General features: G+C 32.6%; 1 pseudogene; it reads right to left on the bottom strand.

Annotated features, from left to right (window-relative positions):
- Nucleotides 1-1,074: 1,074 nt before the first annotated feature.
- LOC112915602 (rRNA-processing protein FCF1 homolog pseudogene) lies at nucleotides 1,075-1,660 on the bottom strand (annotated as a pseudogene).
- Between the last annotated feature and the right edge of the window lie 24,741 nt (nucleotides 1,661-26,401).

Raw genomic sequence — 26,401 nt, 5'->3', positions numbered from 1 at the left:
AGTAAATAAAATGTACAGTACTCCTATAACTATCCCAGAGAGACACGGAGATCACATCGTAGGCATTCTTATTCTCCCTTAAAACAATTTTTATGAATTGTAAATCACACATAATTCTGGGGAAGAGAAATGCACATGAAACTTACTGACAACTTGTTTGTCTCGACATCACAAATGACTAAACTTTAAATCACATTGTCTTACATGTACTACAGTTTCATCATTTAATTTACTGTAAAACCACAAGAGTCCCAGGGTAATTTTTTTAAATTAAATAAAATATTATAAGTTGGCTAAGTCTATGTATATTATTAGATTGGATTGAGGTACAAAATTCTAGTCAGCCAAATAAGATATCTTAATAGCTGAAGGGAGATTCCAAAAATTAATGCATTTTCACCAAGTTTAGGAAGGCTTTGGCTAAAAACTAGCAACTAGAGTTCTTCTCCGTGTAGCTCAATGGGGCATTGAAAAGTCAACTCATGTCACCAAATTCTATATAAATGAGATGAACTTCCAGACATCAGTAGGTATCCCATCTAGGATATAGCCTCAAATAAATTGAGGTGTTCTAGTTATCAGGCACCATCTGAAAAGAAAAAAAAAAACTGATTTTCTGGACAATGGACATTTGTATTTTACATGATTTTTTGGTAAGCATTTAAAAAATGTCTCAGGAGACTCTCTGAAGTATAATAGTGGGAAGTGAGGGAAGAAGAGAGTGAGAGAGAGAAGAGTAATTTTTAAAAATTCTCTCTTTTCCTAGAGAAAATATTATTAAGAGAATATGAGAGAAGGACTCTTTTTTTCTCCCTAACACACAATATATTTTCAGTAGTGCATTTGATTTAGATTTCATTTTATTTACAAGCAATCATCTGATTTATAGGATACAAAAATACTTAAAATGATACAAAATACTGATTTAAAAACATCAAAAAATGAGTATATTTAACCAGCTCGTAACAGAGCAAATGGGTAAGAAGAATAATTCATACTATAGCATATTGCTAATATGAACTGAGAACAGAAAAATTTGGTATAAGAAGGCAGAAAAACTCTATCTTTTTAGAATTAGAACCGAGGGGCTCCACAATCATCTGGCATGCTCTCAATGTTGTACCTATGGTTAGAAATGTACATGATAGGAACTCCAGGGATCTTCTGGATCCTTCGTTTAAGGTCCTGGTCAAGTGTGGTCAACACTTGTGCTGAGTTATTCTCTGCACTAAGCATCTGCATAGGTTCCCTTGTGTGTGCATGGCAATCGTTCAAATCTCAGATCCTTGGCAATCCTTAGAGCCACTCAATACTTTTGCCCCAGTTTCTCAATTTCAGCCATTACACAGTCAGTTATACAAGGGATACACTTGGCATACAGACAATCCATCATTGACTGTACTAAGTCAAGTTTGGCCTTGATAGAAAAGTTGATAGAGTTGGTATCAACCAGGATGTGGTAAGGTGGGCCCAGTTGTGTGTTATGTTGGAAGAATAAGCAGGAAGGATGTTGGGGGACTTCTCTTTCCTTGAGTGCACTGGGATCTTTTTTTTCTTTCTTTTTAGGTTTTAATCTATCCTTCTCTTTAAGCCTCTGATCTCGGAGACTAAGCATTCGTTTCATGGTCACATACTTTCTTGCTTTCTTTTGCTTCCCCATGTTCACGCCACACTCTTGTTTCTTGATTTAGATTTCATTTGAATTAAAATGTCATTAATGAGAAAAATAGCTGACCTGCCAACTAAACGAAACTGCTACCCAGAGGTTAATCAAGGTATATCTGTCTCAATTGATACAAAATACTGATTTCAAAACATCAAAAAATGAGTATATTTAACCATACTCAGCAAAAATCATAATCGGCAAAAATAAGTATTCTCTTTGAAGATTCAATTATGTTTTTCAGAAAATTTAAGAATGTGCTCATTGCACAAAATTTCATGTAAACATAAAAAAAAACGGTTCCTTAATATTCATCCAAGTTTTCATAATCTACTCAAGATACTATCTGGTAGCTTTTGAAATATAAAAACTTTTTGCATTGAAAATTAAGTTCAAAAGCAATCTAAAAATTTAGATTTAGAATAATTGGCTGTCAAACTTTTATTATTCTAAATTGTGAAATTAGTATTCTATAATTAAACAAAATAAGTGACTATTAAACTTTTTTGATAATGAAATTTTACTTTAGATAATGATGCATTAGAAATATTTCCAGATATCTCTCACTCTTAGATGGTTACTAGAGCAAAAATAGAAATGCAAAGGGGCTGAGGCGCCTTGGTGGCTCAGGCGGTTAAGTGTCCAGCTCTTGATTTTGGTTCAGGTCATGATTTCCGGCTTATGAGATCCTTACTCAGTGATGAGTCTGTTTGAGATCCTGTCAGATCTCACTCTCCCTGTGCCCTTCTCCTGTTCATGTGCTCTCTCTTATAATTAAATAAAATATTTAAATTCTCTTTTTAAAAAAGAAATGCAAAGGGACTATAGATGCTACTTAGAATTTAAATAGCCAACATAACATTTTATGTATAAACTCACCAGTTTTGATTCAGGCAATCAATGTTTATTTTATTGAATCTATAACATGTGAACTTACTTCATTTTCCTTTTTACCTATGCCTTGAAAAAAGTCTGAGGAGAAAAATGAGACAGTCGTTTCTTGCTCACTACTTTTTTCCTCTGCATTTGAAATTACAAAAGAACTTCAACCAGAGGTTTTCCAAATGGAATAAAAAAAAAAAAAGGATAAAGCATAAAGATAGTGGTTAGGTTTTGGGCTCTGTATTCAGGTAGCCTCCACTCAGAATTTTTGTGAAGTGCAGTTGACATACAGTGTTATATAGTTTCATGTATATAACAGAGAATTGACAATTCTATACATTATGCAAAGCTTACCACGACAAGTGTAGTTACCATCCATCACCACACATTATTATAATATCATTGACTATATGCTCTATGCCATATTTTTAACCCCCATGACTTAATTATTTTATAAAAGGAATTCTGGTTCTTTTATTATTTTTTAAGATTTTATTTATCTATTGGAGAGAGATAGAGCACAAGTAGGGGGTGGGATGGGCAGAGGGAGAAGCAGACTCTTGGTTGAGCAGGGAGCCTGACTCTGGGCTTGATCTCAGACTTTGAGATCATGATTTGAGCCCAAAGCAGATGCTTAATCGGCTGAGCCACCCAGGCACCCTTTTGGTTCCTTTTGTAACAGCTATCTCTATGGTTTTAGATTAGTTTCTTATGGTTTCAGAAAAACTCCTCAGTTTTCTTACCTGCACAATGGTGACAAAAAAATCCCTACCATACAGGGCTCCAGTAAAATTAAATGACTGACCAAAGTGATGTGAAGTGTTAGAAGAGGGGCTGGTGTGCTTAATAAACAGTTAGTAAATTGTTATTTTCTGTCTTTACTCAATATATCTAGTTTTCTATCTAGTTTCCTCTAACTTTTTCATTATAATTGATTATGATTATAAAACTTTTTCACCCACCTATATCATTGTCTCCACTGCACCAGGAAGGCCTTGCCTGGCTCCTCTTTTCCACTCAACACTCTATCCTGCTTTATTTTTAATTTGTCACCTATCACTATCTACCCTATTCCATGTTTGTTTTTTTCTCCTCTTGTTAGGATATTTACTATACAAAGCCAAGATCTCTCTCTCTTGTTCATTTGTGGCTAGGAAAATTATACATAGAAAACCCACGATACGTACTCATTAATTATGTGTTAAGTGAAAGAATTAATTCATACTTGGAGATCAATGACTGGAAAATTTTAGAAACCTATTAACATGTACATTTTCAATACATACATAACATTTTGTAGGGAAGGGTACATTTGAAAGGTTTGGTAGCAAAGTCTGCTTATTACTTAACATCCCTTTTCCAATACCCACAAATAAGAAAGACATTCTCAAAATTGACAGAATTATTTTATCTGCTTAAAGCTCATGAATATCACATTTTTAATACAGAAAAGCTGCTAGGGTCTATAACTTTTCCTTCAATATGCTTGATCAGTAATCATAGATACCTATTTTTTTTTCATTCTGCCTCCCATCTCCCTATCTTAGCTTCAGTTTCTTAGAAAGTAGAAAGCAGAGCCTGAAAAATGCTTATGTGATAACAGCCTATTAGGGAGTACATTTCCAGGGAAGCCGAATATAGGGGACAAAAAGTAAGGAAGGATGAAGAGAGAACAAGCACCAGGAAGTATATTACCAAGCTGTCTAGAGCATCATGGCAGGTTGACTATTAAGATCTCAATGGAGACTTTCAGGGAAATATTGTGAAGTTATTGTGGAGTATATAAAAATACTAGAGGAGGTAACAACAGGGAAAATAATTTGTCCACAGAATTTCATTCCCGTCAGCCACAGTTTTGCTACAAGAACTTCAAATCCTTCCACTTTCCTGATTGTACATGGTTGGGGTCTGAGCAGATCTTGTATTTTTTAGGATATGATGGCAACCAGGAAGACTTAGATTAGAAGACTGCCTTGTACCCAAAACTGAAGCAAGGTATTGTCAATTTAGGGTAATGGCTAGGCACTGTCATCACAGGTTACCTCTATGTCTGTAGCAGAGCCAGTAGTAGTGACCTGGCTTCATGACCACGATGGGGACACATGCAAGTTGTTGTTAGCACAGTCTCAATTAAAAAGCAAATAAGAGCCCTTATCTGGGGTAATGAATATGCTGAGTCCCACACATGCACTCATCCTTCAATGCATATTTGCTGGAAAAGTGTTCTGGGTCTGTAGCACCAACCTTCCTAGACTCAAAGTGTGTAAGTCCCTCAAATTCTAAATATACATTTAAAAACACATAACTTTTAAAAGTACTTGACTCTTTCTTTAAACAAAATACAAGTTAAAATAACTTCTGTGTTAAAACTTTCATTTAAACTAAAAATTTTGGGGATATAAAGTAAAAACTTCCATAAAAATTTAATTCATAATAATGCTGTAATTTATGAACATTGCAGATTATCCAGCTAACAATATCAATGCTTACTATTGCATTTTAGTAAGAAATTATAACAATGGAAATATTCAATCAAGCATGAACTAGGAAACAGTGTTATAAGCAGCTCTGCTGCTCAAACTTAAATACATATAACAGCATCTTCTCTCCAATGCCCTATTAAGAATGAATAAGATTTTCAGGCAAAAAAATAGAGTGCTTTTTCTGGGTCTCTATTTTACTTAAAGATATAAAAAAATATCTTGTCTTGATTTTCTATGCCAGACAATCTAATGTGAGAATATTTTTACTGTGTGATACATATTATTTAAAAATATTTTCCCCCTGTGTAAGCAGGAAAAACCTATAATAGTATGACATTCTCATCATAGAGAAAGGACTACCTGCTGTGGAGAAAGTTAATTATTCTAATATCACTGACCTTCCTAGCTTTTTTTTTTTTTTAGCACCAGTTGGATCTAGAAAATGGGTAGTAAACAATAGCAATTAATCTAAAACTTGTAAAGCACACACACATATATATATTTTAAATACACATTTTAGAGTTGTAGTATAAATCTAAACATAGTTATTTGATTTTCTTAGATGAACTCCACAATAAATATCCCTCTGGAAGTGACTAACCAAAATGTTATATTTTCTGTATCTTAAAAAGACAAGTCTGAGCTGAGAACAGCATAATAAAAAATATAATTAGAAACTATATATGTAGTTGTAGTTATCTAGATCATAGTTTATATATAGATATAGATTACATATATGTCACATTTTTGTTACATAAAACATAATTATATATATATATATATTACATATAAAGTTACATATAACTACAAACATATATATAGATATCTAATTCAAATATATATTGGTTCCAAGAGAAGCAAATCTGCTGAAAAAACACCTCTTTCAGACATGCAAACAATTTTAATGTTTGAAGGATCTTGGAAAAACCAAGAGAAAAACTGAGGTACAGATAATTGTTTAACTTAGAGTTGGATAAAATTATGGACATTATTTCCTTGACTAATTGCTTGGTTATTTTTTAAATATTTTTACACTGAAAATATTTGATAAAAACAAAAATTCTCAAATTGTTAAAAGCCAAAATGAACTGTAAAGAAATTTTCAACCAATGTTTAAATGCAACACAAAACAACAACAAAATAAAACACACACAAAAAAACAAACAATGTGGTTGTATGAATGTCTAGGCCAAGTCAAAGAGAAGTAAAGCTGCTTTGGAGAAAACTGTTTTGTACAATGCAGGCAGTACCAGCCAATGCTTCAAGATTCAACAAGGACACTGCCATTCAAAGTTTAGTTTGCAGTTTTCTCAATATATTAAACTAGTAATATATTAAGTTGTATTTGAAAACAAATTTGATTTGGATCTTCATCCAATGCAATGTGTATCAAATCCCTAAAAACATTAATATTCTTTGACCAAGTATTTCCTTCTCTAAGAATCTATCTTTAGATGAGGTGAAAAAAATACATAGGGATGACAGTAAGAAATTTTCATATACTAAAAATTCAGAAATATACAAATCTCATACTAAATAACAATTTAAAATATAATACATGTATAAGATTCAATAGCACAAAACTAATTAACTTATGTTTAACAGTATATTGTATAACCTGATGTCTTAGTCTGCTTCAGGAAGCCATAACAAAATACCACAGGCTAGGTGGCTTGCACAATAAAAAATGTATTTCTTGCAATTCTGAAGTACAAAAGTTCTGAGAAGTACAAAATCCTGGTGCTGGCAAGATTGGTTTGATTCTGTGGCATTCTCTCTTGGCTTGTAGAGGTAGTTTCAAGCTTGCTATGCGTTCACATGACCTCTTTGTGTGTGTGTGTGTGTGTGTGTGTGTATATGTGTGTGTGAGAGAGAGGGAGAGAGAAAGAGAGAGAGAGAATATATAGAGAGAAAAAACTCCCTGATATCTCTTCTGATAAAGAGAGGTAATCAGGAATCAGGGGTAATCTGATTCCCCATCAGATCAGAGCCCCATCCTTATGATCTCATTTAATCTAAATTTCTTAGAGATCTCATCTCTAAATAAAGCCACACTGGGGGTGAAGGCTTCAGTATATGAATTTTGAGGGGAACACACATGTTCAGTCCATAATGCATGAAAAACACTTCCTATGTAACATTACTGGGCAAATCACTATGACATTTTAAATACAATACCATATGATCTTACTTTTGCAAATATTGTTTCTTTATATTACATAAAAAAAGCTGGTAGAAAGTCCACCAATCATAGAGTGGTTGCCCATGGACAGGGTTATTTAATGTGGTTTTTACTTTCCATTCTCTAGTTCATAGCTGTCCCGTACTTCTCTAATTACCATGTGTTGATTTTATGACAAAAATATATTTACAATATCAGAAATTAAATGAAGATCAGATGGAATTAAATGAAAAAAATATGTTAAAGTATCTATAGCTGTGCTCAAGTATTCAACTAATTCCCTTTGACTTATAATTTACTTTTATATATTTGTATAATATGATACTATGTACAAAGTATCATAAGGTGATTATATTTTCATTATTTTAGCCAAAAATATGGGGAGGGGAGAAATATATTCAAATTCAGTTACTGAGAAATAATGATGAAATAAAATTAAACTATATACATTTGGTTTACATGAATGTGTGTTAAAAGGCAGAAAATGATGCAAATTAATTATTTTAGAAGCATTTTAAAGAATTCTCAACTAATTGATAGCTTATCATAGGTGATGGTTTTAGTTGCACTTTTATAATCAGTTAGTGTAATTTTCATCACATGATTGATTTTCCAAATATTTATGGATTGGCTTCTATATTCCAGAAAATATAAATGCAAAAGTGTTATATACCATCCTCTTAAGAATCAGTCATACACAAATAAAATACATCATATTGCAGGATGATGATTTCAGGAAGAGGGGAAGAAACTATCAAAAACAGCATAGAGGCAAGTGTCAGTGAAGTCTTAAGAAAAGAGATTAGATCTTAAAGAACAACTGCAACAGCATTCACACACACCCCAAAACAAAAACTCAAGAGTAGAAGACACGTATATGCAAAATATATACAAAATATACTGTAATATATACAAAAATAAAGTTACAGTAAGAATGCAGTGCATTTAGAGGTGGAAGACTCTAGAAAAGTTCATGATGGTTTGCTTTGATGGCATGATGGCTGCTTGATGAGGCACAGTAAGGCAATATCAAGCAGGAAGGCTTTGTGTGAAAACATGGAGAGCAGGTGATGTCACTGATGATATCAGGATGGAATCAACCAACTTCATTTCTCCAAAATAAAAGACACCCCCTAGGAAGCAAAAACTAAATAGTTTATTTACCAGAGTGGTGACGGGATGCACCAACTGGTAGCAAGAGCTTCTCAGAGCTTGCACTGGGAATCAACAGAAAATTTTGTAGTTGAAGAGGAATCTCACAGTTTAGGATTTTCAGAAAGCAGTCTCTCTTTTTCTATGTCTGTCTACAACTGAAAAGAGATGCTGATTTGACCACAGCTGCCTATTCTCATTTACTGGTAAGAACTGAAAGCTAACTAAATTCACAACCAAAGCTCTTCAACTGAAAGCCTCTAACAGGCTCTTAATGCTTCCCCTATGTTAATCTTCTGATTCTTAAAAAAGATTTATTTATTGATTTATTCATGAGAGACACACAGAGAGAGGCAGAGACATAGGCAGAAAGAGAAACAGACCCCCTGTGGGGAGCCCAGTGCAGCACTCGATCCAGGATCCCAGGACCCCAGTACCCCAGGATCATGACCTGAGCCAAAGGCAGACACTCAACCACTGAGCCAACCATGTGCCCCCTCTAACAAGAGACTTAACAAGAAAACATAATTCAAATAAATCATACAGGATATATGCAAAGGTGCCATAAAAATACAAAAAAAATATACATGAAAAATCAAATGACAAGTAAAAATACCCACCAAAAAATTGTTCCAACAGTTCAGATGAAAATTGCTTTATTATTCCAATTTAATTTAAAAAATCTTATTCAAGTAATTATATCTACCAGTAAAATCAGAGACATAATTAGCGATAAAAGAGCTAGGAAAGATGCTAAGAAAACATAAGGAGAGTAACTCTGAACTAGCACAGCTCAATTTAGAAAATGGAAAAAAAAAATAATCACATAACATAATAGCAAAATTTAAGGAAAAACAAAGAGAGAAATATAGAAAGAAAACAGAGGCCATAATGATAAAATGAATAACATGAAATTTGTACAAGTAAATAATTTTAAATGATCATGGATAAAATGGTAAATCTGTAGAAATGAAGTAGAGTCCAAAATATGGCATATTGTCGAAAGCAGTGTCGTAAAAATTGATAACTATTTAGGTTATACAAGAGTGATATTTTAATTGTATAAAGTAGATCATAATACAGAAGGTGTTTATGACCATTACCTTACATTTGTGATTGGATATTTTTTTTGTCTCAGTAATTTATTTAATACTGATATCACCTTCTACATGGTAGATCCTATAATGTAAGAGTTTCTTATGAATTTCTAGTTGAAGTCAGTATGATTAAAAAATTTATATTTAATTAAAAAAAGAAAATCTATATATAACCTCTATGTTCTATGTTGGAAAAAATATTGAGCTTTAAGATTAACATATATTTAGTTTTTGTGAATGTTACTAGTGTATTTTAAGACAAGGGGAATCTGTTTTAAAATTCACTATCAATATATATTATTATGTAACTTATATTACTTAAATATGCTACATTTTCATTTATATTCTTTAACTTCACCTGCCATGGGTAATGAGAATAAATTAAAATCTAGTACTGATAGGTTTTTGTTTGCTTACTATGTAATTTTTAATGGATGCTATTTTTGTGTTTTTAAACCTAAAGGTTGTAATTCACAATGGATGCATGAATAAATACATTCTTTAATTTTAAAAAGCTCTATTTTTCTAAATTAATGTTTTGTACTGAATTCTAGCATGATTGAGTAATTAGTATTCAGCCAGTGCTCCTATAATAAACAATAAAACCAAACAATATATATTAGGTAACTGATTTCAAGATTTGGACATCAAGCAATGCCAAGACCATAATCACTAAGAAAGGGGAAATTCATGATGTGAGCTCCATAATTGCTCAATTATCTGCTTTAGGACAATCTTCCAAACATAAGGAAATACACTGGGGCCCAATTACAGCACAGTTGCCCACTGAAGGGAGCTGTGCAGAATGTGTGTGGTGGGTATGTGTAGGGCAGAGCAAAATCTGGGTGAAGACCCTCAGCAGTCCTTGGGTAAAAAAATCAGCTACACATCCTAGGGCAACACTATTCAGGGAATATCAGACAGCAATTTCTGTGGGGTTGAAAATAGAATAGAGATAGCAGAAATAAAGCAGTGATAGAGGCAATGGAGAAATAGTTCAATTATTGTGTGCTGTCTTCATTAATACCCTGTCAACACCAGGTGGAAAGACAAAAAAATATCATTCCTTAATAGTAATGCTACTCTACACCCCTCCAAATAAAGCCTAAAACAGAGGTTGGAGGTTAGATCCCACCAAGTTAGAGAGGCTTAAAAAATTACCTGAATTTATAAGACCTACTGTACATACACCCAAAACCAAGCCTACACAAATTCAAATGTCATCAATTTACAATCAAGAGCACACTAAAAAAAATTAATTCTTTTGACGAATACGACAAATTTGAGATTCTCTACAATGTATTATTCTTGATGTCTTATTATATGACATGAAAATAAACAGTAAATTTTGACACATAGATCATTAAAAGGTTGGGACACCTGGGTGGCTTAGTGGTTGAGCGCCTCCATTCGACCCAGGGGGCCTGGAATCGAGTCCCACATTGGGCTCCTTGCATGGAGCATGCTTCTCTCTCTGCCTGTGTCTCTGCCTCTCTCTTTTTCTCTCTCTCCATGTCTGTCATGAATAAAGAAAATCTTTTTAAAAATCAATAAAAGGCATCTGAAAGAAGCTGAACGTAAGGTGACCGAAATTTTAGATTCAGCAGGCAAAAATTCAAAAGTAGATATTATAAATTCCAAGAATTAAAAGGATCTATGTACACAGAATTAAAATAAATTGCAAGGAATAATCAGAGAAATTTATCAGAGAAATGGACACTATAATAGAATAAAATTTATAGAAAAGTAAGGTGGCTGAAATTTAAAATGTCATTGGATGACCTTAAAAGCAGATTGGAGAAAACAAGAAAAAAAATCAACAGACCACTAAAAAGTACTAATTTTAATAACAGCAAGTTTTAAAACATGTAGATGAAAACAGAGAGACTCAAGGAGTCCCACTAAGATTACATTATAAGTCCTGGGAAGAAAAGTAGACTTTTTTCCAAATATAACTGTAAAAGATTAACCATACACAATACCAAAATACAATGAAATCCAAGGATGATGAATAAAAAAAAAAAAAAAAAGATGACATCTAGATACTTTGGAATTAAATGACTAAAAACTGAAGACAAAAATGTCTAAAATTTGAATGTAGTCAGAGATCAAAACACTTCATATAAAGAATAGTGGCAAAACAAATATGGGAGACTTCTCATTAGAAACAATAAAGAACAGAACAACAAAAAAATAAGAAACAATACAGAACAAAAGAAAATAAAATGGCATTAGGAAGGGCAAATATTAACCTATAAGTCTATCAATACATGGTAAAAAATTTTATTTACAAAGGAAAGTGAAATAAAGACACTTGAAGGTAAAGAAAAGCTGCAAAAATTTGTCTTTAGTAAACCTGCTCCAGAGGAAATACCCAAAGATTTTCTTCTGGTGGATGGGAAATAACACCGACTGAAAGCTGGTGGCTGTTGGGAAATGAGAAAACCCAAGAAATGTTTTCTGGGTGTATGCATACGTGTAAAATACAACAATTGGAAGCATGTCAGGGGAAAGTAAATAACATTTTATTTCTTACGGTTATTATGTCAATCGTATTGTTGGAATTCGTAGGAGTAAACTGTGACTTCTTGGTGTGATATAAGAAATATAAAATGTGAAGGGAGATGGATGAGTGTCATCTATTTTTGTGAAATATGCCATGTGAAGATGCCATATTGAATCAAAATAGACTTGGATACATTGCGCATAGTTATTGTGAGCCTTACAGAAATAAGTTATTGTAAAGAAGCCAAGAGACTGGTCTACTCTGGTGGCTGAAAACTAAGCTGGAAAATTCAAGAGAGAGCCTTTGGGTATAAATACAAGCAATAGGTACAAGTTTGTATTTTCTTTGATCCTTTCATCTATTAATTTATTTTTTTCATCTATTAATTTAATGTAAAATATATTCATACATAGTCACAACAAGTTGTGCTCAAAACTACTCATCAAGTGTTACTTGAATGAGCAAATGTTCAAAAGTGACTTAAGTATTCATCAGGAAAGGAGTGATGTTCTTCTGTACAGATCTGTGCAGCCACTGCAGATAAGGACATCAGTTAAGTACTGAGATAAACCCATATCAAAGACACACTGTTAGGTAAAAAAAAAAGTAAGCTTCATAATAGTGTTTATGACACAATACCACTTTTTAAAATTTTTTTAAAGATTTTATTTATTCATGAGAGACAGAGAGAGGGAGAGAGAGAGGCCAAGACAGAGGCAGAGGGAGAAGCAGGCTCCATGCAGGGAGCCCGATGTGGGACTCGATCCTAGGACTCCAGGATCACGCCCTGGGCTGAAGGCAGAGGCTCAACCACTGAGCCACTCAGGCGTCCCTGACACAATACCACATGTGTAAAAGGGGAAACTGTGTGTGTGTGTATACTTTATGTAAATGTTCATTTTATAAACATAAAAATGCCTTAGATAAAGATGATTAAAAACACTAGCTTTTGCTGAAGATGTGAATTGCCTTAGAATTTATAAAAATAAAAAAAGAATTTATAAAAATACAATATTAAGAAATGAAACATTTATCTTTTTGAAAATATGACTTTTCATATTTATTACTTAGAAGGCCTAGGCATTTTTATTTACTATTTGAGTAATAATGCACGCACTGTCTTTTGTGTCACTGTTTTAGGTGAAAAAGCATAATATTGCAAGTTTTAAAGTTTTTATCACATTATTAAACCATTTAAATAATGGATAATATGAATTTTAATCACAATATGATAACTTGTATGAGAAAATCTTTATGTGATCATTTTCATGAATGGGGAGACCGCATAAATAAGCATTTTCATGACTAAAATGACTCAAGGAGAAAAAAATTAGAAAAACACAAGTGGCAAATAGTGCCCAAATAAGAATCAAGAGTAAAATGTTATTATAAAGTTAGAAAATAAAATATGAAGTCTGAATCACTCTTAACAATATAAGGAGATTGACTCCAAATTAACTTTCACTTAGAAAATTAGATGAGGTAAAAAAAAACAAAAGAAAAGAAAAAAAGGAAAGAAAACTGTCTATACGTGGCTGACAATTTTAGAAGTCCATTGGGGAGATGGCAAAAAAAGAGATGTTTAGCAACATAATAGATTAGCGTAGTTTTTAATTATCAGTTAGATAATATATCAAGTATCTCTAGAATAGAATATATAAGGAAGAAGGTAAAACTGAGCTCACAAGATAGTCCATATGTTTCATTCCAAAGTAATGAAAAATTGAAGAAAGCTAAATTCTTTTCTCAAAATGTTTCGAAAGCGGCAGTCAAAAGAGTACGAAGAGGTGGCTCAGTGGGTGAAGCGGTCAACTCTTGGTTTCAGCTCAGGCTATGATATTAGGGTCATGAGTTCAGGGTTGTGAGATCATGCTCTGTGCTGGGCGTGGATCCTGCTTGAGATTCTCTCCCACCCTCTTCCTCTGCCCCTTCCCCCCAAAGTAACAACAGTAGCAATAACAAACTGTAAATCCAAAGTCAAACACACACATATTTTGATATTTTTAAAATGCTAACCCTGATGAACTACTTCTAAATAAATCCCAATGGCTACCCAAGAATTTTTTAAACATTTCAAGGTAAAATTGTACAATATGCATAACATATCATTAAAATAATACTATTAAACTGGAGGATTAAAGGGTCCTCAGTGCAATTCTCAGCTATAGGAATAATTTGAGAAAAGAGGTTAGCAGATATATGCATCCTTTTCTCTCATTATGTTGGTACAGTATGGAATACAATAAATGACCTTTTAACTAGACCTAAGCCTCTGGGGGAAGAATTCTATTTTTTAAGCAATGGTTCCTTTTAAAATTCGTTTTCAAAAGTCATTTTTTTGGTGATGTGAATGCAATAGAGAGAACAGAGTGAGTGAGCAATCGCACGAATGAGGGAGAAGGGGCGGAAGAAGAGGGAGAAACAGGCCCTCCACTGAGCAGAGAGCCTGATGGGGGGCTTGATCCCAGGAATCTGAGACCATGACCTGAGCTAAAGGCACATGCCCAACCAACTGAGCCACACAGAAGCCCCAGAAATTATGTATATTTTTTAAAGACAAAATCTTTAGTATACAATCCCCAAGTTGGAAGACATTCCTTGGTGATAGGTACTCTCCCCTTTAAATTGCAGTTTTGGTAGGTGATGCAGTTTTTCTAGATCAGCAGAGTGAAAAATCAAATACAGAAAATTTAAAAAAAATATTTCAACATAAATATATAATTCTGAGCGTAATTATTATCCTGATGAAAGTATATTGTAAGAGTATTATTGGGTGTTGGAAAGATGTGAAACAGTTCTCATTCTACCATTTATTCATACCATATAGTATGTATAGATTTATACTTCACTAGAGTTAGACCACTTAGAATCATGTTCATTCTCTCTAAATGAAGATGATAAATATATGATTGTGATAGGGAATAAATGAAATAAGGTTAGCAAAATTTAAGTAACTTTAAACATAACAAAGTTTTATATGAAAATTTCTGATTTTGTATCTTGATTTTCAATAAAAGATCAGGTAATAATATTAATACTTCTTGATTTCTGAAACAAAAAGAAATATATAGATTTCAAAAAATTATTCCAGAAAGACATCAGAAGCATGGTGAGTAGATTAAATTTAGAACTTCCGTATCTGAGGGATGACAAGCATTTTCTGTTCTTCATTATTTATTTAACATCTGCTGTAATCACTTGGTAAAATCCACAGTTGCAGTGCTTTGATCATCTGAGGTGCAGAAAGATATGTTGCGTATTTGTTTGCCTTAAAATATCTTGACATGTTATTGGTATTGGCTTGAATCAACAACAGTATATGTGAAAGAGAAAAATGTAAAGATCCAGTTCTTGCAGAGGAAAAAAAAAGTAAATTTAGAGAAAAACTTTAATGTGTGAGAACTTGATAGGGTATATGTAAAATAAATATATCAAGATAAAATCAATGGTATTTTAATGTTTTTCTTTTTTAAAAAATATCAGAATATATCAAGCTGTACTAGCACAAGTATAGTTATCAAGAATTGCGTCGCTCTCAGACACAATCAGGAATCTCAAATAGATTCCTTTGAAAGCAATGAGAAAAAGGGAAATGGAGAACAGTTAGAGGAAACTCATGAACCAAATTTTGAAAATGAACTTTTACAATAATGGGCAACTAGAGGCCCTTTACAATTCTTCCATCAGAGAAAGTGGAGAATGGGACATTGATCTTCAACTCCCATCTCCCATTGGCTGTCTCCTCTAAACTTCTGGGTTGCACTAGCAGCAGCTGGGTGGCCTTGGGCCTTTGAGAAAGCAGATCAGAGGGATCCTGCTACATTCAGTGTTGGGTATTGAAAAGGGTGCCAGGTATTTCTGAACACAGCTCTACCAAATCAAGAAGGCTAAGGAGATATGGCTGGTGCATCACTGGTGTCTGCTATACTTACTTATCTCACTACACTGTACTACTATTAAGTCAACACATGATTGCCATCTCAAGAGGCCACAGTATTAACAGGAATTCAAAGTAGAACTCATTTAAAAAAAAAAAAAAAGTGTCCTGGGTATGGAAGATCATGGACCCAATTCTGAAAAGAAATGGTTGAAGGAAGTGCAAATGTTATGCCTCGATATGATAATATTCAGGGAAAAAATGATGGAAGTCTTCAAAAATTTGAAAGTTTTCATATGGAACAAAGAATGAAAGTTTCATATGGAACAAATGAATTTCCTTTATAGCTAAAACCATAAAGTTGAGGCAAATGTGTGGACATTAAATGGAGGCAGACTAAGCTTGAAATAGGGAAGAATGCACTATGAAGTCTGTGTAATAATGGACGGGGCTGCAGCCAGGGTCAATACATGTCCAATCACAGGCGATGTTCAAACAGAGATTGGGAGACTGAGTACTGGTTAGAGATGTATTAGAGACAAATCAACTATCATATAGGTGGTTGGATAGATCTTTGATACAAATCCCTTTTAAACATAGTATTATATTTCTATAAATGTCAGGAAGAATTTAGGCTCATGTATCATTTTTTTCATTAAAAAGATATATTCAGAATTGTAGCAGGCATTTGGTGTCCAATGATAAACTTGTGAATGGTACTAAAGGAGACATTCAACATGCATTAAGTATATGTGCTGTGAGTTCTATGGAGGAAAATAACAGAGAGCAGGTAAAATGTAACAAGTGGCCTGGGGAAAAAAAAAAAAAAAAGAAGAAAAAAGAAAACAAGTGGCCTGGATTTATTTTGAAGAGTTGAGAAAGTCCTTAACAAGAAGACAGTATTTAAACTGAGACCTTAGGAAGTCCAATAAGGAGTCAAATCACTAGAAGAGTTGTCCAATTCTACAGACAAAATATCCCACAATTCAAGGTTTAGGACTATAAGACTCTCTATAGTCATACATATTCATTGTCAACATATCTATCACCCAATCATGAAACTCTTACAAATTACTAAAGACATGTACTTTGTATTCCTATATGAAATTGTACGAGAGCTTATGCTTACTAGCTATAAGAAATTCTCTGCATAAAATATAATGAATAGCTGAAAGTAGTAAAATGGTCCTATGGAAGATTTTGGACACTCAAGAAAATGATGTATTTTTATTTAAATAATCTTTTGAAGTACTATTAAATTTACATGTACTAATAGGCATCCTTAGAATTTACATCAGAAAACAAAAAAAGAAACATTTTAAAAATTAGTCCTCCCGAGATTTATTTATTCATTAATTTCATCTTTCCATATTATTTTCCTGTACTAATAAAACATTAAAAAGACCCTCTAAGGAGCTTGTGCTATTACCAAATTAACCTTTGGTATTCACAATTAGAATTTTCCACATTATGAAAAAAAATAAGTGAGCATTTTGAGGTAGGATAGTTCACAAAAGCTAATTTTAGAAAGAATATTTTCAAAATATGCACATGACCCACATAGAATATAATATGTATTACTAGGAAACAATCTTGTAGCATGACAAAACTGATAATTTCCTAATAATGTATAATTTAAGAAGATACAAATTGTCTCTGGAAACAATCAAGCTCATTATTAGCATGTACTTTGAATGTGTCACATATTCATTTACCTACTTGGGAATAAAAATTCCCGTTTAGTCATTCATACTTACACATGGCATAAAACCATTCTATGGGAAGTCAGAGATATTGCTTAAGAAGATTCTTAAGGGCTGAAGATTGAGTATGGCCATATGTATTTTTCTCATTCTCGTGGAAATTGGGAAAGCTGAGTGGTACACTCATTAGGCAAAATGATATTTTATCAATGGCATAACAACCATATATTTAAATATTAATAATTCACAATAAACTTTTGGTTTTCTTTGGAAAATGTTTTTCTCAAACTATGAATTATTTTTATTTCAATTTTTATTTACCTCCTACTAATTACTAATAGAAGAATTCTATAAGATTTCCTATAAACATTTTACTATGAAATTATACTATAGGAAAATATATATTATGAATTTTGTGTATTGACTACCAAGTTAAACACAAAAGTTTCACTTATGAATTTCTTATAAGAAATAGTTATCAAGTAGCATACATCAAGTTCTCAAAAATATTTTTAGACAAGGTTATCTATGTTTTCTGAAACACTTGGCAATCTTCTGTTCATTTTAATGCTTCAGAGTATTTTTCTCTGTACTTCCTTGTTGACTGGGAAAGTGCACGCCAAACACAGTCTTTCTGTAGTCAGATTTCTAAAAATCTTTGCTCATTTTTCTGTTAGTTCCTAGAATGTTTCTATTACTGGAATACTATTCACATTAAATACTAAATACATTTGAAACAAGTTTCAAATTCTTCTGCTTTATAAGAACTTACCAGCTCACACCTATAATTGTTACATATTTATTTAGTCATTTCTATGTCCTTTTCTTTCATTACTAACATATCTCATTTAAGCATCCATGGGGATACGTTTTTACTTGCACACTGTTGTCAACTTAATGCAACTGAAATGTGAAATCTCCTCAATCAGTTACAAACTATGTACAGTTTTTGTTTTCCCATGTGTAAAACGCGAAAGCTTAGAGGTTATATTTGAATATACTAAAACATATATTTAGAACACTCTATTATAGAGTTAAATGCTAATACTTGACATGATGAAACATAATTATGTAATATATGCCAATTGTTAAATTAAACTAAAATCAGACAGAAAAAAGTATTATGAAGTAATGGAAGATATTACAAATGTCAACCAGTCTTATGAACTCCCTTAAATGACAATTCCACAGGTAGAGCAAAAGAGCAGAACTTAAATCCTACTGGAGGCTATATTAATGGGGAGAATTTCAAGTGCAGAAGCTAAGATTGTGTTTAGAAGGAAAATGAAGGTAAACACATTTATGTATTTTACATAGTATGTTTTTCTTATAGCTGCAGTATCTATAGGCTCCTCAAATGTGTCCGCAATGCCTTTATTGTATATTTATTCACCATATAGATATGCTAAGGTAAGCTTAGCATTGCTTATGACTCTGAAAAGAAATCATTCCTCATTTTGACGAGGTGGCTGTTTGTAAAGTTGAATCATTACCTTCTTTGATTGTGAGAAAAGTATTTTATTGGCAAAATACAGTATTTCATCTAGATCTAATTTTGTAAAGATTATCTAAAATTAGAACAAATTACAAAAATAAGTAAAATTAAATTAAAGAAAATTGTATCTTTTAGAAGTCTCTGTCATTCGCCTCATGTGGAATATCCACTTAATCTTTTTAGAAAAGCTTTATTTGTGTACGTTTTCATAATTTTATTTCAGTGGTCCACAAGTATGTCCCTGTATGATATTTAAAATTATCAAGAAATTCCAGATGCTATATTATTTACTCTTTTTCAGCCTTCTAAGAAACTTAAGAAAAATAAATCAAATTTTCAGGTTTAGTTTCACTGATGAATTAGAAACATATAATGCATGAGCAATTTTCCTCTTGGGACTATTTAGCATTTTATGATTCATTGTAAGAACCGCCTTAAAAGCCTTTTGACACAAGCATGGTAAAAATATGAAGTTGAAATTACCATCTGCTGAAAGCCATTCATGGTCTTCTAACTATAAAGGAAGTTGATAATTTAACTGATTTTTTTCCCTGACATCATTATTGTCTGCTTCAACAAAAGATGGATATACATTTATGGACTTTGATATAATATGGCAACAGTAATTAGCCTTTTCCATATACAAATGCAATGCTGGGACTGAGTCTAATCATACTCGTGACTATAAATGCAGAATTGTCTACAAACATTAATTTACCAATAGCTATTCACAGTTTCACATATTTGTAATAAAAAGTCAATAATATTTTGCAGCAACATGAAAGAAGGAAATTGATAATTGGTAAGAGTAGGATTAAGCTTATAAAACACAAACCCATGCATATATATTCTTCTCATGCACTACATAGGAATACACTAAGCTTTTGCTTCATTTATACTATTCACCTTTTAATTTGATTCTTTTTATTTATTTATTTTTTAATCCATTTGTTTCTAAAAAAAAGTTTCTTAAGGATCTGGCTGACTTAAAAAACAAAGAAAACTCTACCTCTTACTTTGCAGTCACTATTCTCTTACCTGCATGCAGTACAAACTTATATTATTCAATGTAGAAGGTACTCATGTCAACTTGTTTTTCTTATATTTTCAAATTTAAACTTTATATACCCACACATTTGCATTTAATATTCATTCAATAGAATCTTCAAATTTCAATTTAAGCTTCAATTTTGTTTTTGTTTAGACATATATTAGAGACCTCAATTAAGTATGTACATTTTAAAAAAAGATAGTGGATTTTAAATATCACATTTATGCTAATTTTGCTTTATTTTTATTTTTAAAAAGATACTAAAAATTTCAAGAATAAATGACAGTGAAAAACATTCCAAATTATAGAAATTGATTTATTTCAGTTTTAATTTATGTATTTATTTCCATTGTTACTAAGTACATAATTTCAAAAAACTACATAATTAATAACTGATTATCCATGAGCTACAACTATAAAAATACTGTTGGCTTCTCCTGTAACCATTCTATCTCACTCCTTAGAAATAAAATAATTTTCTGGTGTATATATTTTCAGCATATTATATTCTTTTGTACAAATCTAATTCATGAAGATTTTTTCTTTTTGGTGATTTACAAATTTATTTAATTGGCATCATGCTGAAAAAATAATTCTATAACATTTTACTCAAAATTCTATTATATGCCCCTTGAATTCCACATAATAGCATAGATCTAATTTATCCCAAATTATTATCTCAATGTTTGTTTTTTTTACTCTTCTTTTAAAAATGATTTTAAAATAAGAAAAAAGTGTTTTACTTTTTTGTAGGTTATAAAATCTTGCCTGTTGTATGTATCATTTTCTTATATTAAACAGAAGCAATGGTGCTACTCATCTCAAGAAGACTGCTCAGGAATGTTCTACTTTTAGGATATTTTAGAAATTAATATATGCATTTATAAGAAAAATGTATAGGGTTTCTCCCTTTTTAAAGTTAATATGTAGTTTTAAAACTATGTATATATTACACAAATATCATGTTGAAAGAAACTACTAAAAATATTGATGAAAATTAACAGTTGACAAAATAAAATTTATTAGAGAATTTTCTCCATAAGAAAAAGAGAGGCAGAAAAAAAACATAAGTTTCTCTAAAATACAGACTTGCAGAGTTATCATCAGTAGGATATAAGTTAGGCCATCTCAAGCACTTAATATATTTATACAAAAGGAAAACGTACGTCAATTTTTATAACTAAAAAAATGTTAAAATAAGGCAATCTTTAAGAAATCTGACAAGAGGGATTCAAAGACCTTCAAAAATGATCATAGAAAGTGTAAACTTACATTTGGGCCATGGGAAGAATTCCATATACAAACTGTATTGAATTAGACAAAAGAAATAGTAATTTTATTTATAAGGACTATTTTATAGCAATCTCCCGAAAACATGAAGAATAACTGATCAATGCAAAAATAAAGTAGGAGAAAAGTACTCTCAGAATGTAGGGATAAACAATAGTTCCAGGAATTCAATATTTCTGTGAAGGAGGCCTATTAGCTAGCTATTCATCATGACTATGGCCTGAGGAACAGCTTTCTCATTAAGCACATACCTAGGGGTTGAGCGTATGTAATCCTTTCTAGAGACCTCAGAAAGTGGGTGATAACTTTGTGCTCATCCTCTATCATGCTCCTAGAAGGGAGCTCTCCAGGTGTCTAGTGCCTGGATTTTGCACCTGATGCCTAAGGGATGTCCCTTGATTACTTGGCTCTGGTTGTTACAGGGGCTTGTGTCCCTGGGTCCTACAGGAGTGAAGCGATCAGAGGGACAGTTTTTGGCACGACATCACTCCCTGGGCACTGCACAAATTGTGGACTGAGGCACGCACTTTAGTCTTTCTGTGGACAAGGTCACTTTACTTGTATTAGAGATTTGGACTGAGGGGCGGGCTTCAGGTTTGGCACAGGTTTAGGGTAATGGGATTACTCTCAAAAAGCAGGCAATGGACACCTTATTGGCTCTTTCCCTCTATGTTGCCCCAGCTTTCCTGTATGTCTGAGAAAGGAGCTTATACACTTGTCTGGAGCCAGGATTTTTGTAATCACCATCCAGCGACACCTCCAGATCACTTGGCTGTGGTGCCCAATGACATTGATGCATTGGTCCCTCAAGACTGTATATATTTGCATACTTTTAGAAGTTGTTGCTTGAGAACTTGGCTTCCAGTCAGCCTGAATCTAGATGCTAAACCCTTTCCTTTGGGACATTGACAGATGTTGGCACATCCTCAAATATTGGGAGTTACTAAAAATATATCAGGCTACTGAGCAACCACAGAGGATTGAAAGACAACTAAGAGCTGGGGCAGGGCTGAATGAAAAGGTTCATCTCCTTTTACACAAGACCAGTCCTTTGAGCCTGGGGTAGGAGGTTGTTTCACCTACTGTATAGAAATCAACACAGAGAGTCAAGCAAAACGTAGAAACAGAGGAATATATTCCAAATGAAAGAACAAGATGAAACCTCGGGAAAAGACCCTTCACGAAATAGAAATAAGTAACTTACCTGATAAAGAATTCAAACTAATAGTCATAAAGACTCTCATTAAGCTGGGGGGGGGGGGAAGAGTAGATGTATGCAGTGAGGACTTCAATAAGAAATGGAAAATATAAGAAAATACCAAATAGAACTCACAGAGCTGAAGAATGCAGTGAGTGAACTGAAAAAACACACTAAAATGTACAATAGCTGACTAGATGAAGAAAAAAAAGTCTGTCAACTCAAAGACATGACAGTGGAACTCACCCAATCAGAAAATCAAAAGCTATGCTAAACTAAAAATAAAAACAAAAATAAAGTTAGCCTAAGGGACTTAAAAGTCTACATCAAACAGACTAATATTTACAGCATTGGGTCCCAGAAAAAGACAGAGAAAGGGCTAGAAATCTTATTTGAAGAAATAATGGCTGAAGACTTCCCTAACTTGGAGAAGGAAGCAAACATCTAGACCCAGGAATCAAAGAGACTTCCAAAGAAAATGAATCTAAAGAAACCCAAATCAAGATAAATTATTAAAATATCAAAAATTAAAGACAAGAAGAGAATATTGAAAGTAGCAAGATAAGAACAACCTGTTATGTAGTTTTTCAGCACAAATATTGTAGCTAGGAGGGAGTAGGTCCCCTCCTACTGAAAGAAAAAATTTCCAACCAAGAAAATTTTGGCAAAGTTAACTTCCTGGCAAAGTTAACAGTCATGTTAAAGGAGATGTAGAGTTTTCCAGAAAAACAAAATCTCAAGGAGTTTACTACCACTAAAGTGCCCTTATAAGAAATATGAAAGGTACTGAAAAGGATGCTAATTAGTAACAAGAACACATATAAAAGAATAAACCTCACTAGAAAAGTAAATATATAGTAAAAATAGTAGACATCCACTTAAAAGAGACAGTTTTAAGTTGTTATATGTAAGTCTCATGGTAACCAGAAAGCAAAACCCATAGTAAATATACAGAAGATAAACAGAAAGGAATATAAGCATACCACTGAAGGAAGTCATCAAACTACAAAGGAAGAGAATAAGAGGAGAAGCAAGGAACATAGAGGAACTACAAAAATAGCTGGAAAACAATCAGCAAAATGGCAATAAGCACATACCCATCATTAATTACTTTAAATGTATTTGGTCTGGGATGCCTGCGTGGCTCAGCGGTTGAGCATCTGCCTTTGGCTTAAGGTGTAATCCTGGTCCGGGGATCAAGTCCCACATCGGGCTCCCTGTAAGGAGCCTGCCTCTCCCTCTGCCTCTCTCTCTCTGTGTCTCTCATGAATAAATAAATGGAATCTTAAAAAAATAAATACATTTGGGCTAAATTCTCTGGCGAAAAGACAGAGTAGTTGAATGGATAAAAAGAAACAAAACAAGACTCATTTATATGCTGCCTTTAAACCACACACTTTAGATGCAAGGATATACACACACTGAAAATGAAGGGATGGAAAAGGCTATTTCATAAAAATGTAAATCAAATGAAAGCTCATGTGGCTATGCCTATATTAGACAAAACAAGCTTTAAAAGAAAATTGTAATAAGAGACTAACAAGGGTATCGCATAATGATAAAGGGTCAATCCAACAGAGCATATAACATTTGTAAATATTTATACACCAAAAATGAGTACCAAAATAAATAAAGCAAATATTAAAATACCTAATAAGGAAATGGACAGCAGTACAATAATAATAGGGGACTTTAATGCCTACTTACATCAGTGGATAGATCATCCAGACAGAAATTCAGTAAAACATCAGCCTTAAAAGACATGTTAGACCATATGAACTTAACAGATATTTACAGAACATTCCATTTAAAAGCACATAGCACATATTCTTCTCAAGTGTACATGAAACATTTTCCAAGGCAGATTATATAATAGGACACAAAACAAGTTGTAATAAATTTAAGAAGATTGAAATTATCTCAAGCATCTTTTCCTAAGCACAATGATGTAAAACTAGAAATTAGTTATAAGAAGAAAATTGGACAATTCACAGATATGTGGAGATTAGACAACATGCTACTGAATAACCAATGAGTCAAAGTAGAAATCAAAAGAGAAGTCTAACTTTACACCTCAGTGAACTAGAAAAAGAGCAGCAAATGAGCTTGATGTTAGTAGAGATTTAAAAATATACATATTAAAGCAGAAATAGATGAAATAGAGATTAAAAAGAGAAATATCAATGAAATTAAGAGCTGATTCTTTTTTCTTAAATGTGTTTATTTTTGAGAGGGTACAGAGGCAGAGGGAGAGAGAATCCTAACCAGACTTCATGCAGATCTCAGAGCCTGATACCGGGCTCGATCCTAGGACACTGAGATCAGGCACTGAGGCAAAATCAAGAGCCAGAGGCTTAACCAACTGGGCCACCCACGCATTCCCTTGCTGGTTCTTTGAAACACAAACAAAATTGACAAATCTTTATAGCTAGACTCACCAAGAAAAAGATACTGAACTAAAATAAATGGAATCACAAATGGAAGAGATGTTAAAACTGATACTACAGAAATATAAAGGATCATAAGAGACTGCTTTGAACAGTATGGGCCAATAAATTAGACAACCAAAGGAAATGGATAAATTCCTAGAAATATACAAGCTATCAAGACTAACCCATGATGAAATCTGAACAGACTGATTACTCGCAAGAAGACCACATCAGTCATCAAAAACTTTCCATTAAAAAAAAAAAAAAAAGGCCAAAAACCAGATGGCTTCACTGGTGAATTTTATCAAACATTCCAAGATGAATTTACATGAATCCTTCTCAAACTCTTCCAAGAAAGAGAAGACAGGGAAAGTCTTTCAAACGCATTTTATAAGTCCTGCATTATCTGATACCAAAACCAGACAATGATGCCACATACACAAAATAGTATAGAATAATATTCCTGATGAACATTAATGCAAAAATTCTCAACAAAATATTAGTAGGCCAAATTCAACAATACTTTAAAACAATCACACACTGTAATGAAGAATTATTTATTCCAAGGATTAAACCCCTACAAATTAATGTGATATACCACATTGAAAAAAATGAAGGATAAAGATCATACAGTCATCTCAACAGATGCAAAAAAAGAATTTGGGAAAATTCAACTTCAGTTTATCATTAAAACTCCCAACAAAGCAAAAATAGTGGAAACTTAACAAATGCCATATATGATAAGCCCACAGTTAATATACTCAATGGTGAAAAGCATAAAACTTTTCCTCTAAGATCAGGACCAAGACAATGATATCCATTCTTGCCACTTTTATTCAACATGATATTGGAAGTCTAGCCAGAACAGCTAGACAAGAAAATGAAATACAAGTTGTCTAAATTGGAAAGTAAGAATTAAAACTATCATTATTTGTAAGACCACAATATTATATAGAAAACTGTAAAGACCCCATCCAAAAATTGATAGAACTACAAATTCAGTAAAGTTGCAGGATACAAAATGAGTATGTAAAAATCTGTTGCATTTCTTTATAGTAATAATGAAATATCAGGAAAATAAATTAAGAAAACAATCCCATTTACAATTGTATCAAAAAATGAAATACCTAAGAATAAATTTAATCAAGGGGTAAAAGATCTATATATTGAAAACTAAAAACACAACAAAAACACATTAGTAAAAGAAATTGAAAACAGAAATAAATAAATCCATGCTTGTGGATTGGAAAAATTAATATTGTTAAAATTAATACTATTGAAACATCCATACTGCCCAAAGCAATATAAGATTTAATTGAATCCCTATCAAAATTCCAATAGTATTTTTCACAGAAATAGAACAATTTTGAAATTTGTATGAAACAAAAAAGGC

Source organism: Vulpes vulpes, chromosome 14 (assembly GCF_048418805.1).
Source record: "Vulpes vulpes isolate BD-2025 chromosome 14, VulVul3, whole genome shotgun sequence".
In the NCBI taxonomy this organism is placed as follows: domain Eukaryota; kingdom Metazoa; phylum Chordata; class Mammalia; order Carnivora; family Canidae; genus Vulpes; species Vulpes vulpes.
Note: the sequence above shows the minus strand (reverse complement) of the source record. Positions and strands in the feature narration are given on the sequence as shown.